The sequence below is a fragment of the Monodelphis domestica genome, chromosome 2, assembly GCF_027887165.1.
Source record: "Monodelphis domestica isolate mMonDom1 chromosome 2, mMonDom1.pri, whole genome shotgun sequence".
NCBI classification, from domain to species: domain Eukaryota; kingdom Metazoa; phylum Chordata; class Mammalia; order Didelphimorphia; family Didelphidae; genus Monodelphis; species Monodelphis domestica.
Window position 1 is genome coordinate 532273223 of NC_077228.1, and position 24950 is coordinate 532298172.

Sequence of the window (24950 nt, forward strand, 5' to 3'; positions counted from 1 at the left end):
TTCCTGAGTGCAAGAATTAGGGGAGGAAGGAAATGATTGAGATGAAGACTAGTTTGTTGCCTACAGAACAGGCATTTCACAGAACCCAGTGGAAGAGTTAGGGAGTTTGGGGCTGGAAAGTTGGGTTGATGGGGTCGGAAAAAAAGAGGATCATTGAAGAATGAAGAATGAAATTGGAATATGGGCAACTTAGCATTTTGGCATCACTGAGTGAATATGACTGGGTGGGAGTTCTGGTGGATTATTATTATCCATAATGCCTCCTCTGGTAGAGGAGAATTGTTTGTAGGGTTCCTCTAGGGGAGAGGGAAACAGATCCTGATACGGTATATTTGGCTGAAGATAGAGTTTGCTTAGAGTATGATGGAAGATAGAAGGGCCCAGGTGAGGCAGGTCCTGAGGAGGAATAGGAAGATAAGATTGCGTGATTTAATACCAATTGCATACTTTTAAAAAATACTTTCTCATATGTAAAGATTGCTAAGAAGAAGTGGAATTGAGGAATTACTAATAAAAATGATAATAAAAGCCATGATGAATCTAGAGACAGGTCTTGAATAAGGCATCAGTGGGAATATTTTTTAGCCAGTAATTCTTGATTTCTCTTACAAGGACAATTCAGAACTGGAGCCATTTTGAGGTAAAGTATTCCTTTTTGGACAGCATAGTTTAATAAAGAAGTTCAGCATTGAAAGCATTATTAAGGCTTAAACAGCTGCTAATTAGGAGTCCTCAAACAGATCAAGCCTTTATTTGGAGACCTCCATTGATGAAGAACTAACCACTGAGCATGGCAGCCATTCTGCTTTTATATAGCTCTAATTAATAGGAAGGCAACTGGAGTCACCAGAGTACATAGAGGTTTTGGGCCTGGAGACTGGAAGACTCATCTTCCCGAGTTCAAATGTGGCCTCAGGCACGTAGTACCTATGTGACTCTGTTGGCCTCAGTTACCTGATTTATAAAATGAGCTGGGGAAAGAAATAGAAAAGTACTCTTTGCCAAGAAAATTTCAAATGGAGTTACAAAGATTTGGAAAGGACTGAATAACAATATTAGAGCAGTTTGGTGGCTCAATGTATAGAGCACCAGACCTGGAGTCAGAAAGATCTGAGTTCAAATGAGACCTTAGACATTTATTAGCTGTTGTGACCCTGGGTGAGTCACTTAACACTCTCAGTTTCCTCATCTGTCAAATAAGCTGGAGAAGGAAATGACAAGCCACTTCAGTATCTGTGCCAAGAATATCTCCAGTGGAGACACAAAGGATTGGACATTGCTGAAACAACTGAACACAATTGATAGAAACTATTTCTTTACTTTGAGCCAATATCTGCTTCTCTGCAAGTTCTATTGCTTCTACTTATGTCCATTGGCACCAAGCAGAACAGTTAAATCACATTTCTCCATGACAACCCTTTAAGTACTCAAAGACATTTACATAATCTCAACTGGTCTCTCACTGCAACAAGGCAGTCCTTTTATGTTTCTAACTAATTCTCCATCTCCAAAATATTTTGTCCCTCTTTATAATTTCCACATTCCTCAACTCATTCAGCTGAGGCCTTTGCCTCATATTCCATTGAAAATTCAGGCCATTCATTGAGAGCTCCCTCTGCTCTCTTCCTCCTCATATTTGTCAACTCTTTCCCCACTGTCTCCTCCACCTGTTTCACTTGAAGAGGTGACCTTTCCTGTTTAGACATACTCTGATACTGGTACCCTGATCTTATTCAATTTCTTCTCCATCACATCTCCCTTTTTATCATTTCTGCCAACTCTAATCTTTAGGTTACTAGCTGATTCTGTGCTACTACAGATACTCCCATGTCTTCTGCCATCCTTAGCCCTAATTTAGTATAATCCCATTTAAATATCTTCCTATATCTTAGCTTCTCTTTGTGGCTGGATTTCTTTCTTTTTTTTTTAATTTATTGAGTTAGTAAATTTAGAACATTATTCCTTGGTTACAAGAATCATTCTTTCCCTCCCCCCCACTCTTCCTGTAGTTGATGTGCAATTCCACTGGGTATTACATGTGTCCTTGATCAGAACCTATTTCCATGTTGTTGGTGTTTGCATTAGCATTTTCATTTAGAGTCTACATCCCCAATCATACCCCTCAACCCATATAATCAAGAAGTTGTTTTTCTTCGGTGTTTCTACTACTCCCACAGTGTTTCCTCTGAATGTGGATACTGTTCTTTCTCATAGATCCCTCCAAGTTGTTCAGGATCACTGTATTGTGTGGCCGGATTTCTTGAGAAAGCTGACTACAATTAGTTGCTCTATTTCTTTTCTCTGTTTTTTTAAAAATTAATTCTTAATTTTTTTAAACCAATTACATGTAATTCTGTTTCAAATCTTCCATCTTCACCACAGATTTACAACAATCTGACTTCTGACCATATCATTACACTGAAATTGCTGTTTCCAGAATTAACAATGATCTCTTAGGTTCTAGATCTAATCACTCTTTTCAATTCTTGGCCCCTCTGTAGTCTTTGCTACTGTTGATCATCACTTCTGTTTTTTTTTTTTTAAACCATATTGTCTCTTGGTTTTCCTGACTGGCAACTCTTTCCGAGTCATCTTCTTTGGATCTTCATCTAGGTCATACCTACTAACTTTGGATGCCCCCAAGAGTCTATCCATTCGTTTTTTCAATCCTATCGTATTTGATGATACCTACTCTCATAGTTTCATTGATCATCTTTATGTAGAATATTCCTGGTTCTTTGTATTTATCCCTAACTTCTTTCCTGAGCTACTATCTTTCAGTATCAGCTGCTTCTTGGATATCTTCAACAGGATGTCCTACAGATAGATATCTCAAACCCCAACATGGCTAAAATAGAAAACTCAGATTTCCTCCAAACTCTCTTCCCTTTTTTTGTAAAAACATTTTTATATGATGATAATTTTCCACATAAATTTTCTGAACTTATATGATCCAAATTGACTCCCTCCCTCCCCTCCTTCCTGGAGATGGTAAGCAGTTTGATTTGGGTTTTTCATGTATTATGCAAAATAATTCTATCTTGTTCATTTTTGTGAGAAAATACTCATATAAAACCAAAATACCAAAATAAAAACCAATCCAAATAAACTAAAGGGAAAGGTCATATGCTTTGATTTGCATCTTACTCCAACAGTTCTTTCTCTGGAGGTGGATAGTATTCTTTTGTCATAAATACTTCAGAATTGTACTGGATCACTATATTACTGAAAGAAGTTAATCCATGGTTGATCATTTCACAATATTGCTGTCACTGAGAACAATGTTTCCTGGTTCTGCTTATTTTGCTCTGCATCTATTCATGTAGGTCTTTATAGCTTTTTCTGAAATCATCCTATTCATCATTTCTACAAGTACACCACAGTTTGTTCAGTCATTCCTAAGTTGATGGATATCTCAATTTTCAATTTTTGTTGCCACTTTAAAAAAGGGTTGCTATAAATATTTTTGTACAAGTAGGTTCTCCTCCGCCTTTTTAAAAATCTCTTTGGGATACAGATCCAGTAGTAGTATTACCAGGTAGGCACAGTTTTATAACCCTTTGGACATCGTTCCACATTGCCCTCCAGAATGGTTGGATCAGTTCACAATTCCACCAAGAGTGCACTAGTGTCTCAATTTTTGCACATCCCCTCCAACATTTATTTACTTATTTATTTTTAGAAGCCCATACCTTCCGTCTTGGAATCAATACTGTGTATTGGTTCCAAGGCAGAAGAATGGTAAGGGCTAGGCAATGGGGGTCAAGTGACTTGCCCAGGGTCACACAGCTAGGAAGTGGTTAAGGTCTGATTTGAACCCAGCACCTCCCATCTCTAGGCCTGGTTCTCAATCCACTGAGCCACCCAACTGCCCCCTCCCTCCAACATTTGTTACTTTCCTTTACTGGTCATATTGGCCAATCTGATAGATATGAGGTAATACTTCAGAGTTGTTTTAATTTGCTTTTCTCTAATCAAGAGTGAGTTAGAACATTTTTTTTTAGGATTATTGATAACTTTGATTTCTTCATCTGAAAACTGTTTATATCCTTTTACCATTTGTCAATTGGGGAATGGTTTGTATTTTTATGAATTTCACTTAGTTCTCTATATATTTGAGTAATGAGACCTTTAGAGAAATTTGTTATAAATTTTTTTATCCCAGTTTCCCTTCTTATCTTGGTTCCCTTGGTATTGTTTGTACAAAAAACTTTTAAATGTAATATACTCAAAATTATTCATTAACATCTTGTAATGTTCTCTATCTCTTGTTTGGTTATAAACTCTTTCCTTCTCCAAAGATCTGCCAGGTAAACTATTCTGCATTCCCCTAATTTATTTATGGTATCACCCATTATATCCAACTCACATACCCATTTTGACCCTATCTTGGTATAGAATGTGAAATACTGGTCTATGCCTATTTTCTGTCATAGTCTTTTCCCATTTTCCCAGCAGTTTTTGTCAAAGAGTGAGTCCTTAACCCCAAAGCTGATATCTTTGGTCTTGATAAACACTAGATTGCTGAGGTCATTTACCCCTAATCTGTTCCATTGAGCCACTCTTCTATTTTTTAGCCATTACTAGAATGTTTTGATGATTGCTGCTTTATAGTACAGTTTGAGATCTGGTACTGCTAGATTACGTTCCTTCACATTTTTTTATTAGTTCTCTTGATATTCTTGTTCTTTTGTTCTTCTTGATGAATTTTGTTATTTTTTCTAGTTATATAAAATAATTTTTTGGTAGTTTGGTATGATAGTGATTAAATATATTAATTATAAGTATTGAATAAGTGAATTGATTTAGGTAGATTTGTCAATTTTTATTATATTAGCTCTGCTTACCTGTGAGCAGTTAACGTTTTTCCAATTGTTTAGAACAAAAATATGGAACACTTCACAAATTTGTTTGTCATCTTTGTATAGGAGCCATGCTAATCATTCCAATTTTAGTATATACGCTGCCAAAGTGAGCACTCCCTTCTGAACTTCCCTATTCTTGTCAAGGGCAGCAATCTCCTCCCAGTCTCCTGCTTGCCCTCTTGGTATCATTCACCTAACTTACTCATCTATTCTGTCTAGAGCTTCTGTTTACATTTGCAGTATCACTTCTCTATTCTCTTCTTTCTGCTCACTTAGCTGCCACCGTGGTGTACGCCCCACCAACTCCCCATGACCTATTGCTGTGGCCTCCTCATTGCAGTTTATCGTACACTAAGCTGCCATTGATTTTCCTGAAGTGTAGGTCTAACATGTTACTTTACTGCTAGAGAAACTTCAGGACTTCCTTATTGTTTCTAGAATAATAAAATAGAAACTCCCATTTCATATTTAAAGCTCTTTACAGTCTGCTTCCAGTTTATCTTTTCAGGAAGATGACACATTATTCCACCTCACACACTCCCTGGGACTATATCTTTGCCTCCTCGGTGAACTCCAGTCACTTTCTCTTGCTTCTCAAATCACACATATATTTGAATTCCCATGTTTTGTTTTTTAAAGTCTTAACCGTCTTATGTATGCACATTCCTTCCGACTCTTTTGCCATCCAGCCAAAATAGCCTTTGTGGCTAGTCTGGAATATCTGTCATCATTCCCATGGCACGCCGCCGGCCTCCCCCTCCCCCCCATACAATGGAGGTACCATGGACTACTGAAATCTTTTTCTAACTCTTCAATTGCTAGTGCCCCCTTTTTTCAACTATCATAGATAACAGCTTTGTATTACATGTCACTCTCCTTATTGTTTTTCCTGTTAGGATGTAAGCTCCTTGTATCCCAAGTGCTTATATAGTGCCTTGCACATAGTAGATTATTAAATGTGTGGATGCCTCCAGCCACATTAGCTTATTACTTTTTTTTTTCAGTGAACTTCCTTGTCCTACTCCCTTTTGTCTGGAATGATTTCCCCCTTGACCTCTGCTCTCTGAAGCCCCTGGCTCTCTTTAAGGCTCTGCTTAGGGACTACCTCCTTCAATTTTCCTTGCTTACTTGTATCTATCTTGAATTCCTTATTAGTGAAGGATTCCTCTGAGTAAAATGTAAGTTACTTGAGGACCAGGTCAGGCTTGCTTTCTTGTGTTTGCTTTCTTCATGTAGAGCCCAGTGCCTCTTCAGGTTCAGCTACTCAGAGAAGAAGTGACTGACAGGGTCATTCAGCCTCTATGTGTCGGAGACAATCCCGGAAACCAGATGTTTCTGACTGCAGGGTAGTGAGCCTTCTACTAGTTCACAAGGGTTCTTATACTGTGTTTGCCACAGGTTACTGTTGATTGTTGATAATGTGTGGCTTGTGTAGGGTAGCTAATAATTTCCTGGTGGCTATTTGTTACACATTGCCATTTCTATCTCACCGGACTCTTCCCTGTCTCAGGTAGTCCTAAGAGCTAACAAGAGGGTCTAACTGCCTTACTGGCTTATGGGAGTAACCATTATTTCTGAATAAACTACTGGGTACTTTCCTTGAAAGGATCAGAGAATTTCTGAGAGGGAAAGGAACCTAAAACCCATCGAAGTCAACTGTTATTTTAGACAGGAGGCATCATGTTAGACTGGAAAGAGCCACTGATGGGGAGCCTGAGGAAGGATGGGTCTGCCAAAGATCCTTGGTCTGCCACTTCCTCCTTGGGTGACCTGGGGCAATGCGGTTCACTTCCTAGATCTGTTTCCTCATTTGTAAAATGAGGGGGTAAAGAATTCTTCTGATTCTATTTCTGAGATAGCAAGACCCTGAGGCCCCTAGAAAGAAGGGTTCAAAACCAGTTCATGACTTTTTCCATTAACTTCTCCCATTAAGGTGTCTTGTTCTATGCATTTCTTCATGTTTCAGGGATTCTTGGTGGGAGACAGTACTGAGGTTGTGATGCTTTGTGACATCCTCCCCGGAGCATTCTACTCTGTTATTACCCTGCTTTTGTGCCCTTGCCTTTAAAAAAAATTTTTGTGTGTGTGTGTGTGTGTGAAAGATATACAATGCTACAATTTCGTAGCTCCTCCTCACCCTTTGTTATAATTCACAAAATTCATGATTATTCAGATCTTTCATCATTTAGCTGAGGCTGGCTAGAAGTTATCTTGATTTGCCTTTTCTCTTTAAGTTTTGATTTCTTAAACAGAAAAGGGCTCAGTTGTCATCCTGTTTTTCTCCATGACTACTTTTCCCTAACCTGATCTACAGTGCCACCTTTTATGCATTTTTTAGGCCAGCCATACTGCTCTTTTTGTTGCCCCTCATTGCCCATCTCCCATAGCCTTGGCTTTGCATAGTGGTCCCTTTAGTGCCTGGATTATGTTCTTTCTTTGATTTTTTTTTGGTATATATATATATATATATATTTTTTTTTTTTTATTAAACCCTTACCTTCCTTCTTGGAGTCAATACTGTGTATGGGCTCCATGGCAGAAGAGTGGTAAGGGCTAGGCAATGAGGGGTCAAGTGACTTGCCCAGGGTCACACAGCTAGGAAGTGGTTAAGGTCTGATTTGAACCCAGCACCTCCCGTCTCTAAGCCTGGCTCTCAATCCACTGAGCTACCCAGCTGCCCCCTATTTTGTATATATTTTTGCACTTGCCACTCCCCCCCTTTTGAATGTAAACTGCTTGAGGGCAGGAACTGCTTCAATTTTTTTGTCTTTGTGCCTGGCTCTGGGCCTAGCACATGGGTTCTTAAGCAATGCTTACTGATTGATTTTTAACGACTGGCCGCATGGAGAAAATGTTGTTTAATATGCAATTTATACATGTAAATTTAACTTAATATGCAAATTTAAGCATCCCCATAGCTTAAAATTTTTTTAAGGGTTTTTATTTTTTTTTCCATTTGAATTAGTTTATTTAGTCAATTTAGAACATTATTCCTTGGTTACAAGAATCACATTATTTCCCTCCCTCCCCTCCATCCACCCTTCCCACAGCCAGCGTGCAATTTCATTGGGTATTACTTGTGTCCTTGATCAGAACCCATTTCCTTGTTGTTGATGTTTGTACTAGGATGTTCATTTAGAGTCTACATCCCCAGCCATATCCCCTCAACCCATGTGATCAAGCAATTGTTTTTCTTTGGTGTTTTTATTCTCACTGTGTTTCCTCTGAATGTGGATAGTGGTTTTTCTCATAGATTCCTCCAAGTTGTTCATGGTCACTGCATTGCCACTAATGGAGAAGTCCATTACATTTGGTTGTACCACAGTGTATCTCTCTGTGTACAATGTTCTCCTGGTGGTCCTTTCACTCTGCATCAATTCCTGGAGGTTGTTACAGTCTCCATGGAATTCCTCCACTTTATTAGTCCTTTGAGCACAATAGTATTCCATCACCAACATATACCACAATTTGTTCAGCCATTCCCCAATTAAAGGGCATCTCCTTATTTTCCAATTTTTTGCCACCACAAAGAGCTCAGCTATGAATATTTTTTTATTTTTTATTTTTAAACATTATTTTATTTGGTCATTTTCAAACATTATTCCTTGGAAACAAAGATCATTTTCTTTTCCTCCCCCACCCCACTCCCCTCCCATACTCCACTGGGTATCACATATCCTTGATTCGAACCCATTTCCATGTTGTTGGTATTTGCATTAGAGTCTTCATTTAGAGTCTCTCCTCAATCATGTCCCCTTCACCCCTGTAGAGTGAAGCAGTTGCTTTTCTTTGTTTTTACTCCCACAATTTGTCCTCTGCTTGTGGATAGTGTTTTTTCTCCTAGATCCCTGCAGATCGTTCAGGGACATTGTATTGACTCTAATGGAGAAGTCCATTACGTTCAATTGTACCACAATGTTTCAGTCTCTGTGTACAATGTTTTCCTGGTTCTGCTCCTTTCGCTCTGCATAACTTCCTGGAGGTTGTTCCAGTTTCCATGGAATTCCTCCACTTTATTATTCCTTTTAGCACAATATTCCATCACCAACATATACCACAATTTGTTCAGCCATTCCCCAATTGAAGGGCATCCCTTCATTTTCCAAATTTTTGCCACCACAAAGAGTACAGCTATGAATATTCTTGTACAAGTCTTTTTCCTTATTATCTCTTTGGGGTACAAACCCAGCAGTGCTATGGCTGGATCAAAGGTCAGACAGTCTTTTAGCGCCCTTTGGGCATAGCTCCAAATTGCCCTCCAGAATGGTTGGATCAGTTCACAGCTCCACCATCAATGCATTAATGTCCCCACTTTGCCACATCCCCTCCAGCATTCATTACTTTCCTTTGCTGTCATGTTAGCCAATCTGCTGGGTTTGAGGGGGTACCTCAGAGTTGTTTTGATTTGCATCTCTCTGATTATAAGAGATTTAGAACACTTCTTCATGTGCTTGTTAATAGTTTTGATTTCTTTAGCTGAGAACTGCCTATCCATGTCCCTTGCCCATTTATCAATTGCAGAATGGCTTGATTTTTTTGTACAATTGGTTTAACTCTTTATAAATTTGAGTAGTTAGACCTTTGTAAGAGGTTTTTGTAATGAAGATTGTTTCCCAATTTGTTGCTTTCCTTCTAATTTTGGATGCATTAGTTTTGTTTGTACAAAAACTTTTTAATTTGATGTAATCAAAAGTATTGATTTTACATTTTGTCATTTTGTGATTTTTTTTTTCTAGCTCTTGCTTGGTTTTAAAGTCTTTCCTTTCCCAAAGATCTGACAAGTATAGTATTCTGTGTTCACCTAATTTGCTTATAGTTTCCTTCTTTATATTCAGGTCATTCACCCATTCTGAGTTTATCTTGGTGTAGGGTGTGAGATGTTGATCTAGACCTAATCTCTTCCATACTGTCTTCCAATTTTCCCAGCAGTTTTTATCAAATAGTGGGTTTTGGTCCCCAAAAGCTGGGATCTTTGGGCTTATCATAGTCTGTCTTGCTGAGGTCACTTATCCCAAGTCTATTCCACTGATCCTCCTTTCTGTCTGTTAGCCAGTACCAAATTGTTTTGATGACCACTGCTTTATAGTATAGTTTGAGATCTGGGACTGTAATTCCTCCTTCCTTTGCATTTTTTTTCATGATGTCCCTGGATATCCTTGATCTTTTGTTCTTCCAAATGAACTTTGTTATGTTTTTTTCTAATTCAGTAAAAAATTCTTTTGGTAGTTCAATGGGTATGGCATTAAATAAGTAAATTAATTTGTGTAGGATTGTCATTTTCATTATGTTATGATTGCATAAGCAATCAATGTATTTCCAATTGTTTAGATCTAGTTTTAATTGTGTGGAGAGTGTTTTGTAGTTGTGTTCATATAGTTCCTGTGTTTGTCTCGGTAGATAGATTCCCAAGTATTTTATATTGTCTAGGGTGATTTTAAATGGGATTTCTCTAATTCTTGCTGCTGAAATGGGTTGGAGATATATAGAAATGCTGATGACTTATTTGGGTTTATTTTGTATCCTGCAACTTTGCTAAAGTTGTTATTTCGACAAGCTTTTTGGTTGATTCTCTAGGATTCTTTAAGTAGACCATCATATCATCGGCAAAAAGTGACAGCTTGGTCTCCTCATTGCCTATTTTAATACCTTCAATTTCTTTTTCTTTAATTGCTACTGCTAGTGTTTCTAGTACAATGTTAAATCGTAGAGGTGATAATGGGCATCCTTGTTTCACTCCTGATCTTATTGGGAAGGTTTCTAGTTTATCCCCATTGTAGATGATGTTTGCTGATGGTTTTAGATATATGCTGTTTAATATTTTTAGGAAAAGCCCTTCTATTCCTATACTTTCTAGTGTTTTCAATAGGAATGAGGGTTGTATTTTATCAAAGGCTTTTTCTGCATCTATTGAGATAATCATGTGATTTTTGTCAGTTTGCTTGTTAATCTGGTTAACTATGTGGATGGTTTTCCTAATGAACCATCCTTGCATTCCTGGTATGAATCCTACCTGGTCATAGTGAATAACCCTTGTGATGGCTTGCTGGAATCTTTTTGCTAGTATCCTATTTAAGATTTTTGCATCTATATTCATTAGGGAGATTGGTCTATAGTTTTCTTTCTCTGTTTTTGATCTGCCTGGCTTTGGGATCAGTACCATATTTATGTCATAAAATGAATTTGGTAGAACTCCTTCTTTGCTTATTCTGTCAAATAGTTTGTATAATATTGGGATTAGTTGTTCTTTGAATGTTTGATAGAATTCATTTGTGAATCCATCTGGACCTGGGGATTTTTTTCTTAGAGAGTTCTTTGATGGCTTGTTCAATTTCTTTTTCTGATATGGGGTTGTTTAGGTAATCTATTTCTTCCTCTGTTTTAGTCTAGGCAATTTATATTTTTGTAAGTATTCATCCATATTACCTAGATTGCCATATTTGTTGCCATATAATTGGGCATAATAGTTTTTTTTTTTAATATATTTTATTTGATCATTTCCAAGCATTATTCGTTAAAGACATAGATCATTTTCTTTTCCTCCCCCACCCCCCATAGCCGACGCGTAAGTCCACTGGGCATTAGATGTTTTCTTGATTTGAACCCTTTGCTTTGTTGATAGTATTTGCATTAGAGTGTTCATTTAGAGTCTATCCTCTGTCATGTCCCCTCAACCTCTGTATTCAGGCAGTTGCTTTTTTCTCGGTGTTTCCACTCCCATAGTTTATCCTTTGCTTATGAATGGTGTTTTTTTCTCCTGGGTCCCTGCAAGTTGTTCAGGGACATTACACCACCACCAATGGAGAAGTCCATTACGTTCGATGATACCACAGTGTGTTTGTCTCTGTGTACAATGTTCTCCTGGTTCTGCTCCTCTCGCTCTGCATCACTTCCTGGAGGTTGTTCCAGTCTCCATGGAACTTCTCCACTTTATTATTCCTTTTAGCACAATAGTACTCCATCACCAACATATACCACAGTTTGTTCAGCCATTCCCCAATTGATGGGCATCCCCTCATTTTCCAGTTTTGGGCCACCACAAAGAGCGCAGCTATGAATATTTTTGTACAAGTCTTTGTGTCCATTATCTCTTTGGGGTACAGACCCAGCAGTGCTATGGCTGGGTCAAAGGGTAGATATTCTTTTAGCACCCTTTGGGCATAGTTCCAAATTGCCCTCCAGAATGGTTGGATCAGTTCACAGCTCCACCAGCAATGAATTAATGTCCCTATTTTGCCACATCCCCTCCAGCATTCATTACTTTCCTTTGCTGTTATGTTAGCCAATCTGCTAGGTGTGAGGTGATACCTCAGAGTTGTTTTGATTTGCATCTCTCTGATAATAAGAGATGTAGAACACTTCTTCATGTGCTTGTTAATAGTTTTGATTTCTTTATCTGAGAACTGCCTGTCCATTTCCCTTGCCCATTTATCAATTGGAGAATGGCTTGATTTTTTGTACAATTGATTTAGTTCTTTATAAATATGAGTAATTAAACCTTTGTCAGAGGTTTCTATGAAGATTTTTTCCCAATTTGTTGTTTCCCTTCTGATTTTAGTTATATTGGTTTTGTTTGTACAAAAGCTTTTTAGTTTGATGTAGTCAAAATTATTTATTTTACATTTTGTGATTCTTTCTATATCTTGCTTGGTTTTAAAGCCTTTCCCCTCCCAAAGGTCTGACATGTATACTATTCTGTGTTTACCCAATTTACTTATGGTTTCCTTCTTTATGTTTAAGTCACTCACCCATTTTGAATTTATCTTGGTGTAGGGTGTGAGGTGTTGATCTATTCCTAGTCTCTCCCACACTGTCTTCCAATTTTCCCAGCAGTTTTTATCGAATAGTGGATTTTTGTCCCAAAAGCTGGGATCTTTGGGTTTATCGTATACTGTCTTGCTGAGGTCGCTTTCCCCCAGTCTATTCCACTGATCTTCCTTTCTGTTTCTTAGCCAGTACCAAATTGTTTTGATGACTGCTGCTTTGTAATATAGTTTTAGGTCAGGGACTGCAAGGCCCCCATCATATGTGTTTTTTTTCATTATTTCCCTGGATATCCTTGATCTTTTGTTCTTCCAAATGAACTTTGTTATGGTTTTTTCCAAATCAGTGAAGAAGTATTTTGGTAATTCAATGGGTATGGCACTAAATAGATAAATAAGTTTGGGTAGGATGGTCATTTTTATTATATTGGCTCGTCCTATCCATGAGCAGTTAATGTTTTTCCATTTGTTCAAGTCTAGTTTTAGTTGTGTGGCGAGTGTTTTGTAGTTGTGTTCATATAGTTCCTGTGTTTGTCTTGGGAGGTAGATTCCTAGGTATTTTATTTTGTCTAAGGTGATTTTGAATGGGATTTCTCTTTCTAGTTCTTGTTGCTGAGCTGTGTTGGAGATATATAGAAAAGCTGATGATTTATGTGGGTTTATTTTGTATCCTGCAACTTTGCTAAAGTTGTTGATTATTTCAATTAGCTTTTTGGTTGAATCTCTAGGATTCTTTAAGTAGACCATCTTGTCATCCGCAAAGAGTGATAACTTGGTCTCCTCCTTGCCTATTTTGATGCCTTCAATTCCTTTATCTTCTCTAATTGCTACTGCTAGTGTTTCTAGTACAATGTCAAATAGTAGAGGTGATAATGGGCATCCTTGTTTCACTCCTGATCTTATTGGGAATGCATCTAGTTTATCCCCATTGCAGATGATATTAGCTGTTGGTTTTAGATATATACTGTTTATTATTTTTAGGAATGACCCTTCTATTCCTATGTTTTCTAGTGTTTTTAATAGGAATGGGTGTTGTATTTTATCAAAGGCTTTTTCTGCATCTATTGAAATAATCATGTGATTCTTGCTAGTTTGCTTGTTGATGTGGTCAATTATGTGGATGGTTTTCCTAATGTTGAACCAGCCCTGCATCCCTGGTATGAATCCTACTTGATCATGGTGAATGATCCTTCTGATCACTTGCTGGAGTCTTTTTGCTAGTATCCTATTTAAGATTTTTGCATCTATATTCATTAGGGAGATTGGCCTATAGTTTTCTTTCTCTGTTTTTGACCTGCCTGGTTTTGGAATCAGTACCATGTTTGTGTCGTAAAAGGAGTTTGGTAGAACTCCCTCTTTGCTTATTATGTCAAATAGTTTGTATAGTATTGGGATTAACTGTTCTCTGAATGTTTGATAGAATTCACAGGTGAATCCATCAGGCCCTGGGGACTTTTTCTTAGGAAGTTCTTTGATGGCTTGTTGGATTTCAATTTCTGATATGGGATTATTTAGGAATTCTATTTCCTCTTCTGTTAGTCTAGGCAGTTTGTATTTTTGTATATATTCATCCATTTCTCCTAAATTGGTGTATTTATTGCCATATAATTGGGCAAAGTAATTTCTAATGATTGCCTTAATTTCCTCCTCATTGGAGGTGCTGTCCCCCTTTTCATCTTTAATGCTGTGAATTTGCTTTTCTTCCTTCCTTTTTTTAACTAGATTGACCAGTACCTTGTCTATTTTGTTTGTTTTTTCAAAGTACCAGCTTCTTGTCTCATTTATTAAATCAATAGTTTTATCACTTTCGATTTTATTAATTTCTCCCTTAATTTTTAGGATTTCTAATTTGGTTTTCTGCTGGGGGTTTTTAATTTGATCGCTTTCCAGTTTTTTCATTTGCATTTCCAATTGATTGATCTCTGCTCTCCCTTGTTTGTTAATATAAGCATTCAGGGATATGAATTTACCTCTGATTACCGCTTTGGCTGCATCCCAAAAGGTTTGAAAGGATGTTTCACCATTGTCATTTTCCTTGATGAAATTATTAATTGTTTCTATGATTTCTTCTTTAACTAAACGGTTTTGGAGTATCATATTGTTTAATTTCCAATTGGTTTTAGATTTGGTTTTCCATGTACCATTACTAATCATTATTTTTATTGCCTTGTGATCTGAGAAGGCTGCATTCATTATTTCTGCTTTTCTGCATTTGTGTGCTATGTTTCTGTGACCTAGTGTATGGTCAATTTTTGTGAATGTGCCATGTGGTGCTGAGAAGAAGGTGTATTCCTTTTTTATCCCTATTTATTTTTCTCCATATGTCTATTAATTCTAATTTTTCTAAGATTTCATTCACTTCTTTTACCTCTTTCTTATTTATTTTTTGATTTGATTTATCTAAATTTGATAATGGTTGGTTTAAGTCTCCCACTAGTATGGTTTTGGGCATAATAGTTTTTAATGATTGCCTTAATTTCCTCTTCAGTAGAGGTGAGGTCTCCCTTTTCAACATGTCAATTTGGTTTTCTTTCCTTTTTTAAATTAGACTGACCAATACTTTGTCTATTTTATTTGTTTTTTCAAAGTACCAGCTTCTAGTCTTATGTGTTAAAACAATAGTTCTTTGACTTTCAATTTCATTGATTTCTCCTTTGATTTTTAGAATCTCTAATTTAGTCTTCATCTGAGGATTTTTAATTTGTTCACTTTCTAGTTTTTTAATTTGCATGCCCAATTCATTAATCTCTACCCTCCCTAATTTGTTAATATATGAACTCAGGGATATAAATTTCCCCCTGAGTACTGCTTTGACTGCATCTCATAGGTTTTGAAAGGATGTCTCTTCATTGTCATTTTCTTCAATGAAATTATTGTTTCTATGATTTATTCTTTAACCAGTTTTGGAGAATCATATTGTTTAATTTCCAATTAATTTTTGATTTACCTCTCCATGTATCCTCACTAATTATTATTTTCATTGCATTGTGACCTGAGAAGGTTGCATTTATTATTTCTGCTCTTTTGCACTTGTTTGCAATGTTTTTATGCCTTAATACATGGTCAATTTTTGTGAATGTACCCTGTGCTGCTGAAAAGAAGTTGTATTCCTTTTTGTCCCTATTTATTTTTCTCCACATATCTACTAACTCTAATTTTTCTAAGATTTCATTCACTTCTCTTTCCTCTTTCTTATTTATTTTTTGGTTTGATTCACCTAATTCGAATAGAGGAAGGTTCAGATCTCCCACTAGTATAGTTTTTCTATTTCATCCTTGAACTCCACTAATTTCTCCTTTAGAAATTTGGATGCTATGCCATTTGGTGCATACATGCTGAGTACAGATATTTCCTCATTGTTTATACTGCCTTTTATCAGGATGTAATTACCTTCCCTATCTCTTTTAACTAGATTTAGTTTTACTTTGGCTTTGTCAGATATCATGACTGTGACTCCTGCCTTCTTCTTATCAATTGATGCCCAATAGATTTGGCTCCATCCTCTTACTTTCACCCTTTGCGTACCTACCTTCCTCATGTGTGTTTCTTGTAGACAGCATATGGTAGGGGTTTGGATTCTAATCCACTCTGGTATTTGCTTGCCTTTTATGGGTGAGTTCATTCCATTCACATTCAGAGTTATGATTACTAGCTGTGTATTTCCCAGCATTTTGATTTCTACTCCTGGTCCTGCCTTTTCTTCTTTCACTATTTCCTTCTACACCAATGTTTGTTTTTAATCAGTCCCCCTAGTTCCCTCCCTTATTTTACTTCCCTTTCTACCCCCCCTCCCTTCTTATTCCCCTCCCTTATTTTCTCTGTAGTCTTTCTAAAACGACCCCCCCCCACCATCTCCCTCCCTTATACTGCTTCCCTCCCCACCAGTCCATTTGTTACCCTTCTACTCCCTTATACGGCGCAAATCTATTCTCTAGCCTTTTTTTTTTTAAACCCTTACCTTCTCCAATACTGTGTATTGGTTCCAAGGCAGAAGAGTTGTAAGGACTAGACAATGGGGCTTAAGTGACTTGCCCAGGGTCACACAGCTGGGAAGTGTCTGAGGCTAAATTTGAACCCAGGACCTCCCATCTCTAAGCCTGGCTCTCAATTCACTGAGCTACTCAGCTGCCCCCCACTCCCCCCAGCTTTCATAAGTCTACACAAAAGAAATCCTTGATTTGCAGCATTTCCCATTTTTTAGAGTTATAAATGCTCACACTAAATATCTTATCTATTGGATCTAGAGAAGGGTTTTGGTTTTTCTTACTCCAGGTCGTTCCACCACAGCCCAGTGCAATTGTCTGTCATGGTCTTTTTGACCTTGACTGTCATCCAGGGTAGTAGAGATTTTTCCCAGCCTTGTTTCATTTGCAGCTTTGATTCTCATACCATCTATGCTTTTATCCAAGTAATTGTTTTAAGCAGCATATGTTTGTAGTATATGTTGCTTAGGGAATAAGTACATTTTATTTTGCTCAGGACAAGATGTAGTATTATACAAAATGTAGGGTGTGTTAGTGCTTCTTTATTTGACTTGAATTAAGGTAGCCTTCTGAACCAAAAAGAAAAATTGGATTTATTGAGATCAATTTAATTTCTTAGAGACTCTGGACTAGCAGGACTTAATTTCCTCTTTCTGGACTAAGTCAGCTCTAGGAAATAGTGGCAAAGTTCCATTTGTTTACATGTGTTTAAATGAATACCTTAGTACCACTACTCTAGTCTTAAAGAGATTTCAGTTTTCCAGTTTTCAGAAGAACAATTTATACAGTTTATTAAAACCAGAATCTCTGTTAAATTCTTGATCTGGTGCAGTTATGATTTTGGGTTGTTGAAGACTGCCAGGGAAAATGGAGGCCGTGTTAGTGAGGCTTAGGACGGGGTCACGAAGGGTGTGGTTATAATGTCATTATTGGCAAATGAAGTTGATTTGGGCAGCATTATGCAGGATATGCTGTATGTGATAAAGCAGTGCCCTGTTGTGGAAAGAGTATTGTCCTTTTTAGCAGAATAAATTAATCCAGTTGTAGTCTAGGTTCTACTATCTGCTCACTGGGTGACCTTGGGCATGTCATAATCTGGACCTCAATTTTTTCACCTATAAAATAAGCAGGTTACTTAACATCATTATGTGAACTGTCTGCCAGTTGTTCGGACTGTCATGTAAATAATTCAAAATACTGTAGGAGTAGAAAAATAAATTCTGCCAGGGTATACTGGATTACCTTAAAGTAGAGGGGAGTACATTTGAATTGTTTCTTGAAATGTGGTATGGGTTTCTTTCTTTTCATTTGTTTTTTCCTTTTCTCATATCCCCACTTTCCTCCTTTTCAAGCATGTGTAGTCAAGAGGAATTTCCACATCAACCATGTCCAAAAAGGTGTAAATATGTCTCATTTGGAACTCTTATCTTTATTAGAAGATGAATAGCATGCTTCATTATTAGTCCTTTGGAATATAGTTGGTTATTATATTGATCACAATTAATAATTTTTTCATAGTTGTTTAGCTTTACCATTTTGTTGTTCTGAACTGCATCAGTTCATACATACCTTCCTAGTTTTCTCTGAAATCAAACCCTTTATCAGTTCTTATAGCATAATAGTATTCATCACAATTATATATAACTCATTTAGTTATTTCCCAGTTTATGAACATCTCTGTAGATTTCCATTCTTCACCAGGTTAAAAAGAACTAGAGATTTTTTGAGTATATTTTAAATTTGTTTTACTTAGGAGTACTCCTTTTATTAATTTACCTTCTAATTCCTTTTCTCCTTCACCACTTACTGTCCTGTTGAGTAGAATATCTATCCTTCTTTCCTGTGAACAGTTCAGATGAGAGTAAAGTTTGTTAGCAGTTTGCCTTCCATCCACTCTTCCTTGTTTATATAGATGGCTACTTGTATGTCGTGATGATGGGAATTCATTTTTCCTAAACTTTTTTTCCATCTCTGCTCCATCCCTTCTCTTTAATGCATACCTCTTCCCCACTTTCCATTCTTCTCTTAATAGCATTAAAACATAAAGAACATTCCTTGACCCTTTTTTTTTTTAAACCCTTACCTTCCTTCTTGGAGTCAATACTGTGTATGGGCTCCAAGGCAGAAGAGTGGTAAGGGCTAGGCAATGGGGGTCAAGTGACTTGCCCAGGGTCACACAACTGGGAAGTGTCTGAGGCCATATTTGAACCTAGGACCTCCCATCTCTAGGCCTGGCTCTCAATCCACTGAGCTACCCGGCTGCCCCCAAAGGGAGGCAATCTTGACCTTTTCTAATTAGATTCCCTTTATGACCCCTTAATGGTGATAGATTCATAGGTGATACATATATCATTTTTATATTTGAATTATTTAAACAGCTTATCCCTGTTTAGTCCCTTATGATTGTTCATTTGTGTTTATCTTTTTGCTTTTCTTAACTCTTGTGTTTGAATTTTAAAAAATTTACATGGTTTCGATCTTTTTTATCAGGAATGTTTGGAAATCCTCTTATTTTATTAAAGGTCTATTTTCTCCCTGTAGGATTATTCTCAGTTTTGCTGGGTAATCTATTATCTGTAAAACTAAATCGTTTGCCTTCTGATTATTTAATTTCAAGCTTTCCAGTCCTTTATATTTATGACTGCTATGTCATGTTTGAGCCTCCTCCATATGTGAATTCTTTATTTCTCTTTGCTTTTAGTGTTTTTCTTTGATTTGGAAGCTCTGGTTTTTGACAAAATCTGGAAATGAGAAACATTTCCAATGTTCCTGGTAGTTTTTATTTTGGTATTTCTTTTAGGAGATGACTGATTAGTGGATTCTTTCTAGTTCTACTTTGCTCTCTGCTTCTGAGTGATCAGGACAATTTTCTTTTAGAATTTCTTGAAATTTGATGGGAACGTTCTTGGTTTTTGGGTAATCCATGATTTTTGAGTCTTTTATACATCAGTTCAGTTTTTACTTGTCATTTGTTTTTACTCTGAGGTAACATTACATTTTCTTGTGTCCCTCTCACTCTCCCTAACTAGTTTTCCGTATTTGTCTCAAGGAGTTATTGGCTTCTGTTTGGTTCATTCTGATTTTCAGTGAGCTAGTTGCTTAGGCAAGGTTTTGTATCTCTGGGCCATTCCCTTTCTCAATTCTTTTCCAGTTTTTTACTTACATTACTAATTTCATTGATTTAAAATGCTTTTTAAAAATTCTTGCTCCCAGAGAAAAGAGTAGAGTCAATTGGAACTGGTAGCAGTTGCCCTGTGAATTAGGAGAAGGTTGAAACCTAAAGTTGAGAAAGGTTCAGGCAGTGACCCTGTGAGCACTGTAACATCTGGAGAGATTGAAAATCATCAGCTGAGCACCCTAATCCAGTAGCAAATTGGACCAATCCACCATAGATACTGTGTTCTGAGAGCAGCCAGGCCAGCAGAGCAGATCACTCATTACTGACACCATGTCCCACAATGAACTTCATGATTTCTCCTAAAAAGAAGAAAAGGCTTTCTCATGACAGAAGTTGGGAGATATCCCTTTACCATGCATATTCTTTACACTGTATATAGTGTCTCTCTTTGCTTTAGGTTACTTTAAGCTTTAGGTTACTCTAACAAGGATCCTTCTGTGGGCAAAAGGAGACATCCTTTTTCTTTTTTTCATTTTTGGAGGGATATTTTATACCAATTGTTCTTATTATACTACCTTATACATAGCTTTATTAAAAACTAAAAATGAACTTGCTCTGTCTCTTTTAGGATTCCTAATTGAGTTTGTGCCTAAGCTCTGTTTTTTTGAAGCTTTGCTTGTAGTTATTATAGAGTCATTGTCTTTTGGGCTTGTGCTTTGAATGCTCTTTTTTGTTTTGCTTACTCTTCTAATCTGCTTCCTGGCTTCTGACTGGATGTTAGGGCTAGACTGTGCACCAGGATGAAGGTTTGGGCTGATCCTCTTGTTGCTCCAAGATATAGCATGTTATATAATCCTGAGTTATCTGAGGGTGTCAGGGACAGGTTTTGGCTGGGAAACGGCAAAATTTCAGTGCTGTCAGAAAGTCTGAATGTCACCTCCTTGGTCTGAACATTGCTGGTTTCTTACCTGAGGTTTGAGTCTGAGTAACAGTAGATACCACTGGACTCATCTTCTCTTAGCCAGCTGGGAAGCTTTTCTGGTTCAGTGTCAGAAACATAGGCTCCCTTTTGGTCTGGGATTGCTGCTTTGGTTATTTCCTCTGCAAGATATAGGTTATGTTAGAAGCTAGAAATGAAACTCCTCCAATATGAGCTGTTTGGTTCCAAACTTCCTTGTCTCTTTGGACACTGCCTGGGGCAGGTGACCTTATCCTTTTTTAGCATACCCTGGAACTGGAGAGTAGGCAAGAACTTCCATTTGACACCTCTTCTTGTGTCCTGCATGAGGGTGTGCTATCTTAGTTTGGAGCTGTGTGTAAAGGGAACCCCTCCCCCAGAAATAACATTGGATTCATCCTACCTGTGTCCCTGGACTGCCAGCTTTACATCACATCACGTGAGGGCACTCCTCACGGGAGAAGTGAACTAGGCACAATGACACTGAATCAGGTTAGGATTCCGGGGGAAGAAATAAAAGGGAGTTCCAAGAAGTGGTCTCTTTGGTCTTGGACAAAGCAGTGAAAGGACAGTGTAGGGGAGAGAAAGCCATGAGGAGGAGCACCACATGGCTAGATTAGAATAAGATAAGACTAGGTTTAAATAGCTCTATATCTGTCCATCTTCTTTTATTCGAGTAAATATTAATAAACTTTATGGAAACTAAGAACCAGAGTGTTAATTTAGTTTTTACAGCTGAGATCTTATCTTGCTCTCATCATCTCTTAGCAGTCTCTCTGTGGGTTCCCTGAGTGCGTTACCATTACTGACTAGTCCACAGACTTTTCTGTTGGTTGTCTCCCTATGCTGATCTGGGCTGGAAGGTCCAAGTTTCATTGTGACTTTTTCTTGGATATTTCTCCATCAGAATTTGGCCTGGAACTTATTTATTTTTATTTTTTTTAAATTCTTATCTTCTGCCTTAGAATCGGTACTATGTATTGGTTCCAAGGCAGAAGAGTGGTAAGGGCTAGACAATGGAGGTTAAGTTAAGTGACTTGCCCAGGCCAGATTTGACCCCAGGACTTCTCATCTCTAAACTTGGCTGGAGCATTTTCTAGGTTTGTTTTCAGAGTTTTTCCTATAGGTTGAAATGGGTCAGAGGACATTAAAGGTTGAGAAAATTATAGGGCAGAGTTTTGGAGGCTGGAAATTAAGTTTGATAAACATTTCAGCATCATAGGTTCATAGTTTTAGACCTGGCACCTTAGAGGTCATGCAATTCTTGTTTCTAATTTTATAGTTGAGGAAACTGAGGTCCAGAGAAAAGTGACTTGCCTAAAGTCAAACAAGAAATAAGCAGCAGAGCAATGATTTGAACCTAGGTCTTCTGCCTCCAGATTCTGCTGTGGCACACAGTGCCCTTTTAGGGAAGAGAAGGTACAGTGGTTAGAGAATGTCAAATCGTTATTTTTCTCCAGATTCTTTTTTCTTCCTAACGTGGCTTGATATTATCATCCTTTCCAAATCTCTTCCCCACTCTTGCCCATCCTTCACTCGCTGTCAAAGTGAACTTCCTAAAATTCAGGTCTGATTATGTTGCTCTCTACTCCAAGATCAAATCTTAAATCTTATTTAAGGCATTCAAAACCCTTCCTATTCTGACCTTTCCTATTTTTTTAGTCTTAGAGCATACTTTCTGTATACTCTTTGATGAAGTGACAACAGCCTTTACTTTTTCTCTTCTTTTCCTTGGCTGTCCTCTAGGTCTAGTCATTTACAGAACTGAGGTGAAGGATAAGGAGGATTGTTGAGCAATAATGACGGCCCAGTTCAAGTTCTACCCTTTACAAAGGCCTAGGAAGCGGAAAGTTTTGTTTAGGATGTATAAAGAGCCTTCTTTGGTTCAGAGTAAAAGATTCCAGAGAACCGAGAATGAGATAACCCACCTGAAAAGGGTTAACCTAACCTGTAAGAGAAGGAAGGACAGCTCTTAGTAGGGAGAGGGTGGAAATAGTAAAGAAGGAACTTTTTGAAGTTTAGGGCATGGCAGCAAGTCATTTGGAGGTCAAGATAAGGGAGCTTGTATGAGTAGTCTTAGCCTAACTCCATTGCTACTGTAGGGAGTGGGAACTAGAGCAAGGTTAGTTGCTCAAAGTGAAGAGGAGCAAAGGCTTGATGCCAGGGAAAAGGGAGAAGGATTTGAAGGGATGGGATTGGGAACCCAGGAATGATAAAGAAAAGCAATGTTGAGGCAACATCATTTAGTTATGCATTTTCTGTGTGAAGACATTGTGCTTGGGGATCCAAAGGAAGGGAGAAATAGGCCCCTTCCCTCAAGTCCTGTGTTCTTTACTTAGGAGCAAGTGAGCAACCCAAAGGGCCAATTTGGTTCCAAGCATTTACTTTTATCTTGCTTGGTGCTTTGCAGTGTGCTAGAAGCTCAGAATATAAAAATAAGAGAAACCATCTTCACTTTCATGGACCTTCCATTTTCCTGGGTGTAACCAATATGAACTAAAGTGTCAAAGCATGTTTTTTTCCCATTATTTCAGGTGTTGAAAGTGATCTTGAACATTGAAGAGATTCAATGAAGGAGATTCAATCAAGGGGATTGCATGTTTAGAGAGCATCCTCAGTTTTCTTTCTCTCTCTGTCTCCTTATCTTCCACCTTAGAATCAATGCTGTGTATTGGTTCTAAGGCAGAAGAGTGGTAAGGACTAGGCAATGGAGGTGAAGTGACTTGCCCAGGGTCACACAGCTAGGAAGTATCTGAGGCGAGATTTAAAGTACATCTGTGGGTACAGGGACTTGTCCTCTGAACCCTGAAATTTTAAAATCTGACTCTTTACTAATTGAGCAGTCTATACTATGGTAATAGTATATATCAGTTTGTCAATCAGGCACATGATTTGGGAAGGAATTGTAGGTTCTCTACCTCTCTGGTTCATTCATACAGTTTTGAATCGCAGGGAAAGACCTTGTTCTCAAAGCTGTATTTCTGAGAACAGTCAAAAGTAGGACCATTGCTTTGGTATCTCTGAGACACAGACTCTATTCTGATGAAAAAAGATATAACAGGGGGTTAGGCAAGGAGCAAGGTGCCATGTTCCAGTGGCCTGTGCAGCAAGCACAGTCAGTTTGGGACTTTCTTTCCTTTGAAGCTTCTCATTCCTGGCCTATAGAGACTTTGAATTTCTAAAGCCTTGCTTTCTTGGTGATCTTTCTGGTAAAAAGGTACGAAAGAAAGGAAGTAGAAGCTCAGCTAGGCAGCAGAGATGGTGGCAGTCCAGAGGACGGAACTTTTAGATGGGGTAGATGAGCAGGCTTCTGGCTTAGCTGGGAGGAGAAAGTGAAGCTTTTGACCTGAGGAAACTTGATAGGATCTGCCCATTCCACTTACAGGCTGGGGGAGAGATACAACTCTGGATGTAGGACTGAGCAACTGTTAGATCATCAGGTATAGCCCACAGCACAGAGGAATAGCTAGATCCTGACTCTTGCTGTATGCAGCTGGGCACTGTGGAACAGTGACAAAGGCTGCCCAGACTTTGCCCTGTTTCCCTGAAGGAACTTTGGCTTGGGTTAGGTGGGAAGAAGCTTCCTTCTGGGGACATTCAGAGGGCTAAGGGACTGGGAAGGCAGTCCTATGAAGAATGAGAATATTTGTGTTACCTTTTTTCTTTTTTCTTTTCTAATTAAATGCTTTTACTGATTCGGTATATTTTGGGATTCTGTTAGCACACTTGTAACTGAATAGCTGGACCCTGACTCATCTAATCCAGTCTTAGACTACATGGGATTCACAGCAAACTGAGTTATGTGATTTACCAGAATTTTCCTCCTCAATCCCAGGAAATCCAAATCTCTGAGGGTCTACCACTGTCTTACCAATGAGTAATGTTTTTAGTAGACATAATATTTGAATATATGGGAGAAGATAAAATCACCAAGGGAGAATGTGACCTGGTGGCAGGCAAGCTGGTTTCCTTGTTTAGGCCCTAGTACCCTCATTTATTGAACTAAAAGATTGCTTAGGGCCTTTCTAGCTCCAAATCCTGTGATGCTGTGACTGGAGGTCCCATGTTAGTAAAGAGCAGTTTGGCAGGTGTGAGGAAGTAAGAGGTGGAAGCCAGAAAGGTTATGTTTTCATACTTGTATTTGCAGAATGCAAGTCAAATTCTGTTTGAGTCAGGTAAATTTTTTTTTTAACCCTCACCTTCCATCTTAGAATCAATACTGTGTATTCGTTCCAAGGCAGAAGAGTGGTATGGGCTAGGTAGTGG

The 24950-nt window shown here is 38.0% G+C and overlaps 1 protein-coding gene and 1 pseudogene across 7 annotated transcripts in view; one reads left to right on the top strand and one right to left on the bottom strand.

Moving 5' to 3' along the window:
- GIGYF2 (GRB10 interacting GYF protein 2) overlaps positions 1 to 24950 on the top strand; it is a 151733-nt gene that overhangs the window by 8788 nt on the left and 117995 nt on the right. The window lies entirely within an intron of this gene.
- Positions 4884 to 4979, bottom strand: LOC130457719 (U6 spliceosomal RNA; annotated as a pseudogene).